The 20,592-nt window shown below is 35.2% G+C and overlaps 1 protein-coding gene across 2 annotated transcripts in view; it reads right to left on the reverse strand.

Moving 5' to 3' along the window:
- Window positions 1-20,592, reverse strand: part of LOC137160848 (uncharacterized) — a 258,303-nt gene that overhangs the window by 23,255 nt on the left and 214,456 nt on the right. For both annotated transcript variants that reach the window (XR_010921985.1, XR_010921986.1), the window contains 4 exons: window positions 20,062-20,255; window positions 13,581-13,699; window positions 3,283-3,484; window positions 911-1,093 (listed from right to left, as the gene is read on the reverse strand). The gene's annotated coding sequence lies outside the window, so the exon portion shown is untranslated. The remainder of the gene's footprint in view (window positions 1-910; window positions 1,094-3,282; window positions 3,485-13,580; window positions 13,700-20,061; window positions 20,256-20,592) is intronic.

Genomic DNA, 20,592 nt, shown 5'->3' on the forward strand with positions numbered 1-20,592 from the left:
TCCTGAACTGCTTCGGGGTAGCCCAGCAATACACAGATCCTTACCCTGGGAGAATCATTAAGACACAATTTAGCCATAAATGACTACAAAATTATTCACTTATTTGGTGTCTTTTTTATTTAAAAACAAAATAGGAACAAGTCAGATAGTTCTGAAGCAATTTCTGAACCAAAGAATTTCTGAGAATGCAGTGAATGTATGTAAAAATCAAGACATTACATTTTCATAGAAATGAATTAATATGGTTTAAATCTCTTAGTAACATGTAATTTTAATGTAAAACTAACCAATGCAAAACCTAAATCTATCAGAAATTTGGAGACTGCTGAAATTTCTAAGACCATACAGCGGTCAGCCCAACCCACAATCCTGCAAACAGTTAAGCATGCACAAAACTTTATGCATGCAACCAGTGCCATTGGTTTCAATGAACTACTCAAGTAACAGGTGTGGTTAAGTGAAAATGTACTTTTAGGATCAATCCTGCCCCATGATTTTGGTGTCTTTGGCACCTAAACATATTCTTAATATTAAACAACATGAGTAGTACCATTGAAGTCAAAGTGTCAAAGCATCTAAGCATGTGAATAGATCTTGACTTCAGTGGGACCACTTACATGCTTAAATTTAAGCAGGAGCTTAAGTGCTTTGTTGCTCCAATACCAGAGTTCTCATTACCCTGAAGGATCAAGCTCCAAATGCTTATGTGTAAGATAAAAGCACATTTATTATCTACAGACCAATCTTGCAAAGGGTTGTGCAAGTGAGCAACATTACTCATGAGAGTAGTCCTGTTAACTTCAATAGGACTACTCACAAGAGGAATGTTGATCACTTGTGTAAGCCTTTGTGGAATCCAGTTCTAAGAGAGACAAAACACAACAATGACAATATGATTTATATAACATACCTCTTCAGTAAGTTCCCATTTTTTTCCATTGATACCATCCAGCTCCTGCATGTAAAGATTAGCTTCAGACAGTGATTCTTTATTGTGGAATTCCTTTACCATGACAGCCACATCAGTTCTGCACTTTGCCACTGGACTATTTTTCCCAGAACTAAATCTTCCTTTTTCTGCAATCGCATCTCACTGACATGCAAAAAAGAAAATTAAAACATTTTTTTAACTTGAATGACATACCACGCTTTTCAGTGTTTGCATTTAAATTGAACAGAATAATTTAGCGGTGGCTTTTAATTTAAAAAGGGTTAATCACCCTAGCAAAGGTCAATAAAACTTTAATCTCTAATAAAATTGCTGCAGCTTCAATCACCTGCCGGACATTTATTATATTCTTATTTCTATGCAAAATAATGCATTACTAATCTTCTAACTCTTTACATTAGCACATTCAACATTAACGTTTTACTAACATTATTAATTCCTCTAAAACTATTACAAGAGTTCATTTCTTCACATCTCAGGAGATAATCCTGTTAAAAACCAGGCACATCTGCTGTGACACCGCTTTAGTGGACCCCTCTAATCCTTATAGAGGTTTGATACTCCAACTGAGTCCTAACAATGCACAGTCTCAATTACATAAAATATTATGGGGTTTAGGTTAAAACAACAATACACTGTTTTAGCAACTTAATCTTGCCTATTGTCTGCAATTACATCACTAATCTATTTTGCTGCTATTCACTACATTTCCTATTCAAAACAAAATATTGATTTGTAATTTTTTAAATTGCTCTTGAATAGCAATAGAAATACCAGGCTAGGTTAAAACCACTGACAATAGGAAACCGAGGATAGGAATAATATTTTCCACCCAGAACAATGTCCTCTTTTGATACAAAGGCACTGTCTCTTCAAATAGGAGGGCTTCAGTTTCCACTTCTAATTTTGTCTATTAATTAAAAGTGCATTTAGTTTAGCTGAGGACTGCAAAAATCTCTGTAAAATACTATCCAGAATTATGTTTAGTTAGTAACGGTTTTAACACATCTTGAAAACCATACAAATGACTTAACTGCTAACAGAAAGGGTCCACTTAGATATTTTCATTTTTTATCCAAAATAGAAGTCAATCATTTTAGTTAATTTGTAATACAATCCTTCCAGCTTCTATTCAAATAATATCATTTGAATGCTCATAACAATTTGACCTTTGAAGTTAAATAGATAGAACACCTAATGAAGACGTAATAAAAAACTAGAGTGCAACACAAGGAATTTGCTTCCAAAATTCTGGAAACTGATGTTGAAAAGTTACAGTTACTTGTGCACACAGAGTAATAAACAAAAGATAAATGGCTCATTTTTGCTGGGATACACTGGCTTTACTAATCCCTGAGAGGAAGTAGAGGAATCTTTGTATACTACTCCATTTATATTTCAAATTTATTGTTTAACTATAACAATAGCATTGTGACACACTAATATAAATATAATATTCTTTTCCTCCCAATATTTCCTTTTCTGTCTCTCTCTCTTCCTCTTTTTTTTTTTTTAATATGGCACACAGACACAGACACACAGACACAAATGCCCCTGTCACTGTCAATATTCACACTCCCTAGCAATATGTCAGGCTGGCATCTTCAACACATACTCCAGAGCATAACTGAACAACCAAGTACAGCACACAAATATAAAAATACAATTGCAAAGAAGGGTCAATGGAATAATTTTTAACTCTGAGAAACATGTAAATATAGAAAAGAATAATTGAAATGCTTAGACAATGTTTTATAAATGCATTGTGAATTGGGTCTCTTGACAGCGGCTCAGACATTGTTCTCAGTTTTTATATATACATGAAAATACAAACGTATATTTTAGCAACACCATCTATTTAGCAACAACATTCCTTAACATTAAATTACAAATGCAGGAGTCCTGTGCTTTAACCATTTCTTTCCACCTTTTAATCAGATTCAAATGAAAATAAAAATCCTAGGAAAATATCATAAATTATAAAATTGAACAATACTTTTAGTGCCTAAATCTACCAACATTTTTGTAATACTTATAACTGAGAAAATCAGCAATGACAACAACCACATTCACAGTTTTGGCAAATAATGTCTGGTAAAATAATAAGTAGTATAAATATAAGATGCCAAACTATATTTTTGATTATTCATCTTTTTATTCTCATGTAAGATTTATTCTTGGTTTCTGTTATAACAGCTTTAAAAATCCAGTGATAAAATCACCACATTTCTCCATGCGGCAAAATGAAATGAAACCTAAGAGTCATAAGAACCTTTTCTTAATTGAACAAAAGACAACTAGAGTAAATGATATTGTGAAAAGAACAAACCTACCATTAGCTGTACAAGTGCACCACTTCTCAGCACATCTACATAGTTCTGCCGCTCCATGAGTGCAAAAGTCGACTGCAATGCTTGTGATCTTTGTGACAATGGCATCACACTGCTGGTAAATTTTTCGATTATACTTCTCAGATGTGGTAGCAACTTTGTTAATTATGATATTAGCCAGCTGGCGGGTATGATCAATCATCCACTGTAAGAAAGCCAGACAATGAGACATCTAATCATTGCAACCAGAGCTGATAAATTTTGTTCCTTTCTTATACATGTCATAGATTCTATCCCTCCTGACCCTCTACACAGCCATCGACTGTCAAATTTAGATTCAGCAAGCTCCCAGCTTTTCTTTATCCCTGTCTTAGATCTGAAACTCCTGGTTATCAGGAAGACAAGCGTCACCAGCTGTCTCAGAGCAGGAAGGCAATCAGGTGAATAGTACTTATTATCTTTCATTGCTTTCTGAGGAGTGACAAGATTGATTTGGGACCAAAAGCACATCCATATCTCAGGCACAGTTACTAGGGCTTCAGGTTCAGACTGTGGTGCATATGTAAAGCTGCAGTGAGGGACGTCAACCCTGACCTTATTAATAATGCATACTGAAAGTTTAAAGAATTGAAAAAAATAATTTGAAAATATACAAAACTCCATTTTTACAGCCAAACTGGATATTCCCTCCCATCCTCCTCCCAAAAAACATGGGTAAGATGACTGCACAGCTACCCAAGGGATTGTGTTTCACAGTTGGATAGCCTTAATTAGGCCCATAGAAGCAGTTAGCTGCCATTAAAGGCTTCTCTGTAGACATCATCCTTCTCAACTAGTCTGATAGTCTATAAATTCCGATTAGTGGAGCCTACACTGTGAGAAGGTTAAAAAATGCAAATCAATTATAACCTCATAATATAAAAGCATCCTAACTAAATTTAACCTGATAGTTAATTTCAGCATTGCTCTAGGAAACAACACTGTTTGACCTTTTTTATTTAATAGGAAATTGGATCGCTTTGCATCCTGGCTTCAAGATTGTTGTTAAAAACTAAGCATATTGTGGAGTATGAAAAGGTGAATTAAATAATTAAGAATTGAAAAAGTCAACAGTGTACAAGTAGTGAAAATAAAATAATTAATACTAAACACAGCTGTACAATAATAAAGGTATGTTGAGATCTCATTTAACAAATTAGGCGTAAGTACTGTCCATGATGAGGGTCAATTTATAATGACATGCAAACATTTTTGTGGACTCTTTTTTTTAAATGTTCTATTTTGCATCATTTACATGAGAACTATAGATGGAACATAAGAACACCTAGGATGAACTTTAATTTTGGCCGAACAGTTTGAAGTGAACATTTGATTATTTTGATCAGTGACTGTTTTTCAAAAAACATATCCTTTCAGAGCTCATGTACTTGGCTTTTGTTTATTCACTTTTAATGACCATATTGAAAGTATTTTCTTTGTTTTTCTTTAAAGTTTTCAAAGATTGATAAGAACTTTGCATGCTTTTGAAGACTAGAGAGAAAATAGCTGCAGAAAGAAAATGTAACAGCTTGTGAAAGTATCAGGTATAATCTGGTTATGCTGCCTTGAAATTACAGTACTATCAGAACTTGCTTTGTCCTTCTAAGTGAGAAATTCTGCTTTTATGCAACAGTCTAATATGGAGAGTTTAAGGGGTCTAGATGTAATGATCATTTGGATATATCTTACTCATCAAAACACAAATTGCCCAAATTGATCTTTATAACAAAACTCCATTCTGCAATTTATGGGACTAAAAGTATGCAGGAAAATACTTATAGCCATACAAAATACTGAAACAGTGACCTCTGCTTATAAAGGTAAATCTTGGCCCCACTGAAGTAAATGGCAAAACTCTCTTTGACTTCAATGGAGCCAGGATTTCACTCATAATCTATAAATTTAAAAAAAAAAAACATTTGAGCACTATGCCTTTTATTATTTATATGTATTTCTCTACTGCATATAGGCCCTAATCTGTACAGACAGGTCCTAGACCCACCATACAGCCTGGGTTTAACACCCAATGCAATAAGGGAGTGTAACAAACAAACAGAGGGAGTGGCGGGAGGCTGAGGCAACAATATTATTACCTTATTTTACTTTATTTTTTGAATTGATGAGCTATATGCACCATTTGTATGTAGCTACTGTCTTCATTTTTAATAATATGAAATATATAAACATATCGGTAACAGCATCCCCAGTTGGCTATTTGCCTAGGCATTGTCAGCTGTCTGTATACTGTAGGCATCACAGCAGAAGTGAGGAGGGATGTAAAGGTCAATAGGGGAGGGGCTTAATTGATTAGTTGATTAATTAGGGATTAATTGATTAGTTTTGGGGAGCTGTACCATCCATAAAGGACAGCATGAAAGAATGTTCAAAGTAGTACATCATTGGCATTTAAATTTATGTATTTTGTATACATTTGACAATTTTTTTTGTTTTTTACATTCTCTACAGAACTAAACTCTAACGCTGGAATTCTCAAATGGACTAAGGGAGTTAGGCACTCAATTGCTACTGAAAATTAGTGGGATTTAGGCTTTTAATTCCCTTATGTCTTTGTAAATCCCAGTCTCAGTTGTTCTTCCTATTGACATCTAATATCAAATGGTATCTCAAGAAAACACCAATTTGGCCAGGAGTTTATGGGAGGTTGGGGGAGATCACAATTTGAATGCACAAGGAGGAAACAGGAAGCTCACGTAGTGGAAGGTGCTAGTCTGGAACAGGAGAAGAAAGGAGGGGGTGGAGTAAAAGGCACAGAAGACGCATAGCAAGAAAAGAATTAAACAACAGACCCTAGAGAAAGAATCCTTAACAAGGAGGAAGCCACAGCACAATTATTCTGCAGCAGCTCCAGTCTTAGAGACAGGAAGACACCTCCACAGACCAAAACTGAGGAATACAGGGATCATAACTGTGACCACCCAAATCCAGCGGAGACATCTGCTTTGAGCAAAACACACTCCAGAACTTTCCACAGAGATTGGATTGCTGTAGAAAGCAAGATCCCAAATTACAAAAGGCAAAACGAGATGAAACAACTTTACAAAGGAGTAGGAACTACCAACTAAAGCAAAAAATACATGATGAGTATTTTAAGTTGTTTTGATCAATATGCCAGTCAAAAATTGCACTGCACAAGCCAGTGTAGTATAAGCTCATTTACTATGAAATAAAATAAATTTAATTTGTGGTTTAACTGTAAAAATACAACTATAATAAATATCCATTTGTTACAACTGAATACTGTATTACAGAATATTAAGTGAAATGTAAGTGATATAAAAATGATATATGTATAAATGACACATTTTAATAAATATGAAAAATGTAATTAAGGGAATGCTCTTAACATTCAAATACAGTGGTTTTTAAAATTATGTCTTTCAGTGTCCAGTGTCTACCAATTAATAAGGTCCCTACATGCTTGACTATGCTACAACATACACAGTGGAGCAGAGGAGCAATATAAAGGCAAGAAGCCAATGGAGCCTGGTGCAACTCTGTAGGTTTGGGGGAACAAATTGGGCAGGAGCACAGACAAACCTTCGAAGGAAGCATATCTTCATGGTAAATGCTTTTCCAAACCCATCAGGAGTTAGTACTGCTCAGTGCTGCATTAACTTCCCCCTTCACAGCTGGTATTCTCTATGTGCAGCTGCAGAGAGGCAGCCTATTAGAGGTGGTCGGGAATTTTTTGCCAAAGTTTTGTTTTGTTGTCAGAAAATGCCAATTCATTGAAATCAAAACTTTTTGTAGAAATGCATTAGGTTTGACAAAATTTTCATAGGGGAGGTTTCTCAGGTCCTGGATGGAATTTCTGGTCAAAATGAGAGTGAGATAGAGACCCACCACAGAATAGCCAATAGCCAATGGTTACGGCCCTCACCTGGGATGTGGGAAAACCATATTTATGTTCCTGCTCTTACGGGCTCATATTGCCCTTATACCGCTCTGTACCTTGCAGCTATTCTAGGGCTGGTCTCTCGGTCACACACACACACAAACACACACACTTTTTCATGAAAAGAATTCAAAAGATCTCAGTTTCATTCCAGAACAAAAATAAATTTTAGAAACTGACATTTTTTTAAAACAGAACTATTATTTTCCAGCCAGGCTCAGAACCTATAGCAGTTTGGTTCCTGGCTTTTTTGGTTCCTGGAATCAGACTTTTTTTGGAGGAGTTGGGGTGGAAAAAGAAGGCACGCAGGTTACAGTGAGCAGAATGGAAAGACCGTCTAGCCACAGTGATAGATCTTGATTTCAAATGGATCCTCAGGCTCCATTCAGTATAAAGGTTACATACCCATCAACACAGATCAAAGTCCTCCACCCAAAGGAGATAATGTGGCTAAAACTCAGAGCTTTAGCTTTCCAGAGCACTCCTTCCCCGCATACAAGTCTTCCCATAGTATTCAAATTTAAAGTCCTTACATGAGTTAAACCCAAAATTATGTTGATGAACTAGAGAACCCAGAGCCCTACGCTCTATTCCACATAGATGAAAATGGAAATTAATTATACTCTAAGCAAATAAGTGTAATGTTTTTCTTTGTCTCCTTTTTTTTGGTTACAAATAGTATATTTGAAGTATGAATTTATCAGCTTAAAGTACGATTCTACTCGGAGAACTGACTAATCCATAGGTGACGGATAATAACTTTGTACAGGTATAACTGAGGGCATTATCTGAAGATAAGGGGGCTGCAAAGGGATTCTTGACAATAATGTGGCATTCAACATCTTTATTACTGATAATGATAATGATGAATGGGAAGGAAAGATTCCAGCGTGACCTCATAGGGATGAACAAAATATTATTTGTAACCTCAGCAAAATTTAAACGGAAATAGTGAGTCAAAATAGACCCGCTACTCTACACTGCCAGAGTCACTTTTCAGAGTAAAACTGCATTTAACATCTTATGCAGTGGCATACTACATACAACAGTATAGAAATGGATATTGGTGTTAGAACTGCAGTTCATGAATCACCTTGCATGACAAAACATATGTGTATTTTATTGAATAGAATGAACACTTCAAAAGCTTTACAAAACTCATCAACCTCTGAAATAAATCACACTTGGCATCTTCAGTCCTAAGCACTGTAAGGCAGGTGACATGATTAGCCAGCAGCTAGCACATTGTGGGCATTACTGTAATACAGATAAAACATAAGAATACTATTTACATTCTAGGGTTTGTTTGTTAGTTACAACCGCAAAAGACTCAACTTTATTCAGTAAAAACATTGTTGGGTCAAAAGTGCTTGAAGGGCTTTGATTTTATTGAACTGTAGCCAAGATGGTAAAGGAGGAGAAGATCCTGAGAGCTGTGAGAAGAGCTTCCTTTGCCTCTGTCAGCCACTCCCCTATTCTTGTACTGATAAACCTGTTGAAGAAATCTCTGGTTACCCTGGGTATTCAAACACTGTTTGCAGCAGACAATACCAAGTCCTACTACACTGAAGCAGACTACTAGCACCAACTATACTACTCATTCTGCCTTGCAGATATGTGATAGGCCCCATCTATCAAGGAGGTGGATGAGCTGATGTCTATTCAGCAGATAGAAACAACATGCACCCTTTCCCCCAACAGGACAAGCAGTCACTCCCACCCCATTATAGTTATTTGCAGGACTCTATTTTCTTACCTAAGTAATTGCATAATGCAAGAAGGCGGCTTTTCGTGAACCCTTGCAATGGCACAGAAAGACAAAACTAAGTAACAATTGCAGACAAGAAAGTAGAAGAGACAAGAAAGACAAGTCAGAATATACCTGTGTTATAGGAAGATTATATGTGATATAAAAAATGAATTCATGCCTACTAAAATAAACACAGCCAAGCGAGAAATGGGAATGCTTTAACATCTGATTCTGCAGACACCAAACATTCTTAAACAAAAGAGACACTATCTTTGCCTTATACAATGAAGAGTGGATGGAAAAGATTTGCATCATCCTCAGGAAGAAGAAATTATGCTTTCCACATGGGGAAAACGTTTATAGGGAATCCAGCATCAGTCTTACTCAACTAGTCACAGTCCTATGATGGTAGGCACTGGTATTACCTCTTCCTATAATGGTAGAGCATGCACTGTTGTGTGTGGATCGGTGGGTTGAGAGTCATTCTCATAGGCCCTTCCCCACAACTTAGGGGTTCTGGCACACTTCCTAAATCCTGTGAGCCTCTCCTGATTTAAAGGCCATGCCTACACCCCTGTATAGAAAACTGGAAAGAATTATACTATATGATGGTAGATTTGTGCGGTGAATGATAGCTGCACCTAAACTAAATTAAATGAATACTTTTTACAGAGGTAGTGAATATAACCCATTTTGTTGGAACGAAATACTGATCTGTTCAAGCAACATAATACTTTATTTTATATACTACTTAATTTTCAAAGCAGCATTATATACTTTTTCCAAAAATAAAGGTGCTTTTACAACAGAAGCCTCTTCTCAAAGAGGACATTTTATCTGTACTAAACTGAAACATGCATAATAATACAACAGAAAAATGTTCTAGTACATGACTCTTAATAAAACAGTTGAAAGAACAGATCTGCAATGTTCTGAAGCAAAACAGTACAGACTAAAATACCAAAACCATCAGGAAACAAAAAAGTATTAGAACAGCACATCTGTTGTTCACAAGGATTATTTTCTGAGGAGAAAGCCGAGAAAGCTCAACTACTCATATTTAGGACCTTGCTGCACCTAAAACTGCATCTCAACGAAAGCATCATACTGCCCATCTCTGACCAGGCAGGGTTTTAATCATTAGCCAAGTTGTTTTAGTGGGCTTCTTAATTTTAAGTCTATTATTTAATTTCCTTAAAGATACTATAATGTACCTGATTAATCTCCGAGAAGATAGATCAGCAGCACCAAAGGCACATAAACAAGCAAATGGGCCAATTCAGTAGCTATTTTCTTCAAAGCCTCATTTTCCTTTTCATAAACTCTAAAAGTAGGCTCACAGATAATGAGCACATCTAAGTTATTTTCAGTGACTGGGGACAGCAAGCATTTGTAAGACTCATAGGTAAAGCAGTACCTAAAAGATAGTCAAACCATATAAGGAACAAAATTGTTTGGAAGATGTTTATTATACTGTGGGAAAATACACATTTTTAAGCATGTCTAATTTCAAAATAACCACACTTACAGCACTTTCTTTTCTACAAAAGACAAACTAGTCTTATGATCAGCTGTACCTATTCATGACACAATGACCTCAAATAAGCACAAAGCAAAATATGATTTAAAAAAGCTTAGAAATATATAAAAGCATTCAAAAAACATTTGTGATGTCTGACCAGTTTTATAAATGTGTCTACTGCATTCAAAGTCCTCACATATACATAATGGCCGGGTCATATGCATGTACTAAGTGGCTGAGATTTTCAAAACAATCTAGAAGATTTGGATACCCTATGTCCATTAGTATTAAAGCAATAGATGTTCTAATTACTTAGGCGGCTTTGAAAATGGTAAGCTATAATTTTAGGAAAAAACATATCTGAAAAACTCAGCAAAAGTTTTAATTTCATTTATTGTGTTTAAAAATGAACTGTACATAATATCTCATATTCAAAATGATTTAAACAAGTATCAATATTCAGTTGACTATAAGCAACATCACCGAAGGACTAACACTTTAGTCCTAAAAAAAAATTCCCCCTCAGACAGGGGCCTGGGACTTTACAGATAGAACTGACAGTCAACAGACTCAGGCTTTTTCAGACCAACTGAGGAAGTGAATTTCAGCGGGGGAGCACTCCACTGAGAAATGCAATCCCCAGTTGTTGCCTATTCCCAAGAGGCTTCTCAAATCAAATTAGGCCCGTCATTCTGTGTGTGTGTACAAAAGCAGTAAATTCATTTCCCTGTATGTTGAGACCTGACTTCAGGTCATTCAAACATTTTTGTATCTGCTGTATGTGATACATATTTAGGACAGTGCTTTCCCCAAAGTTCTTTGCTTCCTTGTAAAAGCTCTTGTAGCTCGAGCAGCACTGCACATTATCCACACACACAACAAATGCACTGTCACAATTGAACACTGCCTCAAATATTATGGAAAACAAAAGAATTCACATAAACTCTCTGAGATAAGCATAAGAATCAAACAGACAATTATAAAATGTTACACTTCTATAGTCTTTTAGTTGAAATAAAAGAATAATCTATATTTCACGTTTCTTGGTTTCATTAAAATGACGAAAGGAATCCCCTATTGTCTGTTGTATTTGAAGCTAAAAAATTGCTACCAATTATATGCAATTTAACTGAGCTACTACATGGTTCTATGAATATTTTTAATCAGAATTGTCTGATGTAGATTAAAGCAATATTTCAGAAAAGCATCCCTAATTCAAGACAACACTTAAGCACTTGCTTGATTTTAAGCACATGTTTAAGTACTGTCCTGAATAGGGATGGACTTATGTCTAAGTGCTGTACTGAATTAGGACCTATATCCTGAGACGTTAATGGGCAATCTCAAGAATGCATTATGTGATATTAGTTCTAATTATACTGCTAAACAGTCTTAGAAATCTGAACTTAAGTGACTTTTTAATTCTAATAGTGAGCTTTTCCAAGTAAATGTGAAATTATATCTTCTGCTTTTTCAGTTTTTGGTCTGTCAATTACACTCTCTGTATACAATAATTTGCAAATCCCTCATTTAAAGATTTTGATCAAGCCTTTAGAAATGTTAAGTGTCAATTCTCAATTAATATGGTTGTTTTGGTCTTCCCCTGTATTTTTAAATACACTTACCAACTTAATTATCATTATATTAAAATTATGCAATCAAGTTCATTGCACATAAAAAGGAATACCAAAAAGGAGAACAAAGTAAAATTGATGGATTCAAGTGGGAAAAAAAATAAATAAAGCACTAGCTGGAGTTGTGAAGATCATGCATTTAGATGAAAGATGAAACAGATGCAATACACAGAAAGATCAAAGAGCTCCATCAATTCATTCTGAGAGTCAAAATCCAGCTGAGCACTGGAGCCCTGTCCGCATAATAAGAAAGGTTGACTAAAACATAAGGATTAAACAGATGAGCTGTCTCCTGTGAACGTACGGCACAGAAGCCCTGCTGAGCCACTTTTAAAGACACTCTGGAATTGTACACCTGCTACTCTACAGTCAAACCAACAGGAATGCAGGCTGGCAGGAAAAAAAAATCACTAGTGAACTAAACAGCTATCTTTAAGAGAAGGGAAAGTGTCCCAAATGCATACTTACGATAAGAAATTTTCAGTTCAGGAAAATGACAGTTTATGGATTTGTTCCTTTTACCCTTAGAGTTAGTTGGTTTACCAAACACATTCATTAAAATATTACCATCATCTTCACATTCACTTAAAAAGGAAACAAAAGCCTACCAAATATTGTTCCTGTAGTCGAAGCCTAAGAACCCACATAATAGGGTCAGCCTAGGACTATACACAGAAATATCAGTAACAATATTTCTGGTTTAGAATCCATTTGCTTTCTCTGGCAAAACTATCAGTGACTTCTTTGGGGCTGAAACAAACCTCGAGACCACTGAAAAATTACATCATTTTAGATAAAGGAAGCATTTTAATTATCATCATACACAATCCCCTTTCTTGTCTTAACCATCAAATAGACTGAAATGTCTCATATTTTAGCAACTAAAAAATCCCGGTCTAGGACTATGATTATTTTGCTCTTATTTTTTCCCATCATTATTGAGAAATAAAACTAGGAAAAATATAATAATGTTAAGTGTTGGTCATGACAACAAACCAATTAAGATAACATTTTTCAAGTGATGCTGGAATATAAACTAGATTAATTTTAGTATTAAAAATCTAATTTTAAATTATTTCCTATGTGGTCCACTACTTTTAGTTCCAAACACAATCCCTACGTATTAAATAGTAACAATTATTTCAGTATTTGGAACAAAGGGTGAATTGCTAAGGCGTTAAAAATTTGTGGCCTCATCAACATGCTATTCCAGGTCTTACTCAGAGTAATGAATCAAAGCAAGCCCCAAAGCAAGTCTGCTATCCATAAATTTAAAGTGAGTATTCTATAAAGCAAAATTAACTTAAAATAATCTTGAAGTTTTTTTAAGGCTTTGATTTGCTTTTCACCAACTTTTCAATTAGATTTCAACTGGTTGCTATAACTGGCTTCTCCCCCCCACCCCCTCTCCCTTTTTTTTTTTAAATAAATGTCACTAACCTGTTTGGCCTATGAGTGTTATTTACAATCACATCTTTTACTCTTCTTTTAGCTGACAGGACAATCTCTTCATGGATCTGTATAGAGCTGATATATTTGATTTCCAGGTTATCTACTGCCTGCAGATACAAGCACTTTGATTGTTTACAATGCAAGAGTAATTGGTAACAGCTAAATAACTGCACAGAGACTGATTTAAGAGTGTTTCACCTATTACATGAATGTGGGGATTGATTCTGCAGTCCCTATTCTGGCAAAACTCCCATTGACTTCAATGCAAAATACAATTAATAAAGAAATAATGAATAAATGAATGAAAGAAACACAACAATATTTTAATTATCAATCACACACATTATTCATAACTTTATTTATGTAAAATGGATCGATATTTGCAAAACAGTTTTTCAGAGCACAGCCCCAAAATTCAGATGTTTATGACAAAATGCAGCAAGAACAGTTGCAGTGGATTAGATGACCCTATCCTTATTCTTCAATAGTTTTTCGGTACATTTCTATCAGATCCTTTAAACAGAGAATAGTTTTTTATACCTCTTTTATTATTGAAATACCAGCATGATTCAGTTTCAGTTAAATTATTCCAAGGGTCAAATTCTATGGGTAGTAGATAACATTTTTTTTTTTTTTTTTTTTGCCATTTAATCTATTGCCTCCTAATTGCTTATACTGGTACTAAATTTAATTTTTAAAATAACTTTAAAATTGTCATCTAAACAGCTAGACATATTGCAATAACTCTTTTTTTAAAAAACAAACATTCTCTATCTTAAAGGGGAGTAACAGAGCACATTTTAACTTTCACTCTCTGTAGCCATTTTATGACCACCAAAATGTTCTGCTTAACAAAATGGTGTGGATATGCAATATTTTAAGCCAGTTTTTACAGAACTATATTAAGAGACTATTAAAACAAAACAAAAAAAGTCACCCAACATATTGTAGTGTATTATCTCAAAAACAGTAGGCGATCATGTAATTAAAGACTGCATAGTAACATGTATATTCAAGGAGGGAAAAACTAAGATTGTGCATGCAACCCCAATATAGTCATTCCCTGATTTTTCAGAGCTTAAACTCACAATGTTAATGTACTCTTAACACCATCATAGAATTGTCTAGGTTTTGGTTTTTTTGAGCGGGGGAGGGTTAGGTTGGAGGCGGTGGATGTTTTGTATTTTGAAGGAAAAGATTTTGTAATTTTGGCTCAGTAAAAGCTTATAGTTGACTACTTTTACCACTGAAATATCTATCTATTGCATCCTGTCTTTCTCCCGGAGTATCCAGACAATAAATAAATTCTTTCACTCTCCTCTTCTCTGAAAACAGCTCAACATTCTTGTTTAAACTTTAAAAAAAAAATCACCTTTGCTAGAGACCAGGCTTGGAAAATGTCAATCCAATATGTGAAAAGAGTGGCTAAACACAGAAACTGGCCTCAGTATTATTTTTAATTATTACTTAAGTCCCAAATAGGGGTGTTGGGAATAGTAGGTGTTCAGCTCTTGGTATCTGCTACTTATTGACAACCAAATTTTCCACTATACAATTATATTCATTGACAATTTCTTTAACAGATGGGATAAATCTGACATCTGACTCTTTCAATTGTGGTTCCTTTAAAGCAAAGGAACTTGAACTTGTTAGTTTTAAAAGTATTATGTTTCTAATATATTTTGAAGAACAAAAAATAAAAATCTGAATCCACTTTTTATTACAATAAATGAGAAAAACATTGTCCATCCATATACCATAATAGGCTTTTTATATTTGGCATCAGACTATAATCCTTCTATATACCAGTGGTTTTTTTTTAAAAAACACACACAGGTTTTGTTTGACAGAAAGTAAGGGCCATGATTAGTCTTCAATTTGTTAGGTACGTTTGGCTAATTTTTACTCTTTTTTTTTAATTTGGAAAAGTCATGTTTTCCAGAGTCAGTTGTGCAAAATATAATAGTTCTTAATTTGCTTGCACTGCTACAAAATGTGAACCTGTATGTCACGCTTTCTAAATTATTCAAGTACAGTTGTTATTCTTTACATTTTTTTCAAACATAAGAGAATAATGTTTACTGCAAACTACAGTACTAAAAAGACTTGAATAGAGGGGAAGTTGCATTAGTTAGTGTTACTATTTTTCCCCCTCGTCTTACTTAGCAGTCTGCCTGTGATTCTCCACTCTACTGGTATTCACACTTCTTTTTTAAAAAACATATATGTACAGGAAAAGATCAAATATTTTCTAAAATGGAAATGATGAAAATCCATCATTTTAAACACATGGGTTTATTTTTACAATATGAATACTTTAAAAGGTACTAATTAGAGATTATCAACAAAGGTTACATTATTAGACTAAAGACAACCAAACAAATAAAACACACATGAAATTTCAAATCCAATTAAGAGCCTCACCTAAATATCCAGCATAGGTTTTGTTGCTGTTATAATTCACTTTATTGTGGCATCAGTGAAAAGCTAACTTTGTGCCAGATTTAGATGTCCAACCTCATTTATACACTTTGTCCCGCTGCGGCCCCACTGAAGTTAATAGTGGAGTAAGTTGCTAAAGTGTGAGGGTATAAGAATCTGGTTCAAAGTTAACATGACAATCAGTAAAGCAGATGATAATGTATCTATGAACATTTGCCCATGGGTAAATGGAAAAAGCCTTAAAGGAATTAGTTCTTTTTTATGCTTAAAATGAATTACATAGCACAAAAAGTTTAGAATATTTCCTCAGTTTTTCAGATTTATTTTGTATCAATAAAGATACGACTTTAGTTCTATACTATATAATTATGTGTGCTTTAATATACAACGAAGTAGATTTTGAAGTCATGTTTAAGTTTGGGCTCCTGAAGATGAATTACTAACATTTTTGCAAATGATTTCAGACACCAGCTGCTATAAATATATTTAAGCTTGCCTCCCCGCTCAGCAATGACCATGCATCTGCAGTATTGTCATTATCTCAAAAATGCTTTGGCTTCATCAGCAACAGATGAATTCATTAATTTCTTTATTAATTCAAATGATTCTTTTCAATTTTTATATGCCCCAAGGTTGTCTCAGCAAGATCAGTTCCCTCTGTGTTCCATAAAATTGTAATCAATCTCTATTATAGTCATGAAAATGGTATTTGTCACTTTGCTGAGAGAAAAAAATAATCAATACGTCTTGCAGGGTAGAACAGGCATTTAATACAGCAAATTGATGCCTGTTAGAGAAATTTAGCTTGCCAGCAGTTTGGGACAAGCTAATAGAAATCCAGAAAATTCACCCAAGGTTGACAGATAAATATACCGACATGCCACAAAAATTAATATTTGGGCATTTTGAATGGCTTGTCATTTCATATGCTAGAAAGAACATCGATTTAGACACTGAAATCCCAAAAGAAATCCTTTTCTGTTTTAAAGACAAAAACCCAAAAGCATGTACAAAAATGGAATTTTCAACTATGTTATCATTTTTGTATAGGATAAATTCTGGAAGAATAAATAGTCTCCTAAACTTGAAAGTATTGCTCTAGACAATAGACACTCAGTACCAAAAGCACTGTTGAGTTTTAAGCAGTAAGACAACATAAGACTGTGTGGCGGCACTGAATACCTGAACACTTTGGAGAGCCTTGTAAAGCATCAAACAAAGCAAAAAGAGATCTGCATATTCACAAAATAGCAACAGTCTGCAGTATGGCACTGTTCAAAGTCTTCTAGTGAACTATGGGAAAAATCAACATGTAAAATTGTTATAACTTAAAGATCTAGAAAAGGTCCAGCTGTAAGTTTAACAGTAACTAGTATCAAATTCTCAAAAGACAATATGTAAAATATTCCTTAATTTTAACAAAGATATCAATAAGTACTTTGTCTCCTAATATGGCAAACAAAACGAGAGGAGAATAATTTATGTGACAGCATAGAGAAACCTACCAGAAAATACTGCCACAGTTGTTGTGGTGGCAAACCCAATATCCCCTACAATGGTGATGATTTGTGAGTTAACAGTTTAAGGCCCCCAAAATTGGAAATAGGTAGACTCATGAGTATAGGCATGGGGGTCTGCCTAGGCACACGCACTTGCAGGATTGGGGCCTAAATCAGCCATCCAGGCCTGAGTAGGCTGAATGCATGGGCAGTCTAGTAACTGATATGAAGAACTGAGGATCTCTTTAATTGCTTGATTTAGACAATTTACCCATAGTTCAGAGATTGACTGTAGATACTCTTATGGTAAGAATTAATTGTCTTGTGTCTTCTTTTGTCATTAAGCCCATTTCAGCAAAAATTGGGGCGACTGAACCACTCATTAGAAGTTGCAAGCATGCAATTTCTGGCAAACCTGCATTGTGCCATACAACAGAGGAATAAAAACAAGACACCAGGAATGTGGATTAACAAGGCTGCAACTTTTATGTAACACATCTGGGAACTACCTGCCATTAACTTGCCCAACACACATAATATCTTTGTGATCTGTTCCACCTGGTGGAGGGCTGACCCAATTAATCTGGTCCCAGCACTGTTGCTGAGACTCCATCCTCCTCCTTTTGCATGAGGGCTAAGGAGAGTGGGGAAGAAAGGGTTGTCTCCTCACTGTACCAGACATTAGCAACCCCATTCTCCATTTTCTTTAGAAGATGGTCTTCTAATTTGCTTCCAATTCCAGTTCAGGGAACCAGACCTCCTACTGAACAAGTACCTGCACTGAGCATCTACCACGCTGAAACAAAATAAATTTTACAACTGCATCCCTGGGCTGCTGAGAGGAAGACAAAAAATCCTCACACCATCCTGGCCAACTGGCAGTGAAGGGAAAAATTCCTTCCCAGCCCCCAAATGGTGACTGGCATGATACCATAGCAAGGCCCCCAAACAGTGCTATTCTAATCCCAAAGGGGACTTTTTTTCCCCTGTGCAAATGGTGCCCCTGGGGCAGGAGGAAAGGCTTATAAACCCTTCCTTTGGGTGCATGGGAGCCAACAGGCTTGTGCTGCACCCTTCTCTCCAACTAATGAGCTACAATAACCCCCTCTTCAACTCCATAAGGAGGAGAGAGGGAGCACAATCCTTGAAGGGAACAACAGTTTTCTTCTCCCCCTGCTGGCCCAGACAAACTCTCACATCTCTGAGACTGCAGGGTGAGGGGCATCTGTGCTAAAATCACATAATGAAAGTCCTTAATTATTTTTTTAAATGTATTCTTAGAACAAATACTTTAATCATGAGCCCCCAATGTCCCCTCTCCCCTTCATCTTTGTGTCAGAAATACTCAAAGATACTTGTGTATACCTTAGGCCAGATCCTGCTACTATTTGAAATCAATGGGAAAATTACCCACTGTGTTCAATGGGGATAAAATTGGGCCCTTTGGTAGCCTCTATATTTACTGTATCAATAAAGAATTTTTAAGGAGTTTAAAAAAAAAATGTCTGAAAATATGGAAATGACTCTCTTTTTGGTCACATTTATTTATTTAAACTAGTTTTTTGTTCTCATTTTGTAAAAGAATTTGATTCTAAAGCTGAAAACAGACAGGCCAACTTTCTTTCCACAGCAAAACTTGCAGCCAAGTAATAAAAAGCTCTTGAAAAAATCAATGTACATTGAACATGATAATTGATCGTTTAATAGTGCAGTTCTTTCAGGAAGCTAAAAATAATTCAATTAAAATATCTCTGCATTCTTAAACAACAGAAGTCAAACTAAGCAGAAATCCACCAACACTGACATATGTTTTCCCCCAAGCAATCTGTGTAGTTTTTATTTTATAAATGAGTTTCACCTGCTATTGTACATCCAGTAGCAAGCTACTGGTAAGGATGACAGAAGTTAGTGTTGCATGACACTGTCAACATTTATATTTATGCTTTGCATGAGAGTAAACATTTGTAATTCATACTAGGAAGGCTGAAGTGTTATTACAGAAGATGACAAAGTGTTAGTACAGATAAGAATATCTTATATTTTGAACTCTCTACATTGTCAGGTCTGAAGTGTGTCAGATTTACACATATGGTTAGAAAATGGGCACATACACACACATTATGTCTTCAAAGACAGACATGAATTTGCATTTAGCTGTCTTTCCCCCTGCCCCTCTTGCACTTTTGTCCAAAACGTAAACCTTCACAAACCGCCCAGCATTTGAAGGACTTGCACACATCATTGATTCCTTATAAATGTATAAAATGGATCTTTGTATGTTCAGTTGCAAAGATATGAGGGTAATAAAGGTATTAAGTATTAATATTTTTATAATCAGTACACTGAGCCCTGAGGGAAATATTCGCATTGATTTTTCCTTGGGCATCTTGAGATAATTTGTACATTACTGATAACTGAATTTTACCTGTTGGAAAGCATAACTCCCACTGAGAAAAGGGGAAATGGTATTTTTCAATTCAACTGTCTTACATGATCTTACAGACAAAGTGAAATACATTTGAACATACCATGAAGATTAAAATAAGGTGAGCGTTAACGGGATGTCCTCAGTTTTCAAAAGGATAATCCTCTCATTCGTTTCATCTGCCACATGCTTCAATCATCTCAACCAGGTCAGCCAAAGATTCTTCCCAAGTAGAGTGGACACATAAGTAACAATAACACCGGCAAAGAAGTGGTTCAACTTTTCCCTCCTCTTTTCCTGGATATGAAGTAGTATAGTGAAATGTGATATAATTTCATTGTTTCTAGAGCTTCTTAGGTAACAATGCAAATACCCTCTTTCAAGAGTTTTTTTTCCTCTTATTTTATAAAAAGAAATCTAACATAACTCTGTTTTCTCTGGATTATTACATTCTTTCAACTTCTAGGTCAACTCTTTCTCAACAAGAACAAAAAAATTACAATGTAAGTAAGGGCTTGATTCTGCTTCCATTAAAGCCAATAAAAACTCCCATTGATATGAATAAAGCAGACTTTAGGCCTAATTTTTTTTTAAAAAGCAACCAAACTGACTTAGAAAGAGTTTAAACTTAGAT

The sequence above is a fragment of the Emydura macquarii genome, unplaced genomic scaffold, assembly GCF_026122565.2.
Source record: "Emydura macquarii macquarii isolate MOO-44397 ecotype Brisbane River unplaced genomic scaffold, CSIRO-AGI_Emac_v2 contig_2205, whole genome shotgun sequence".
Taxonomy (NCBI): Eukaryota; Metazoa; Chordata; order Testudines; family Chelidae; genus Emydura; species Emydura macquarii.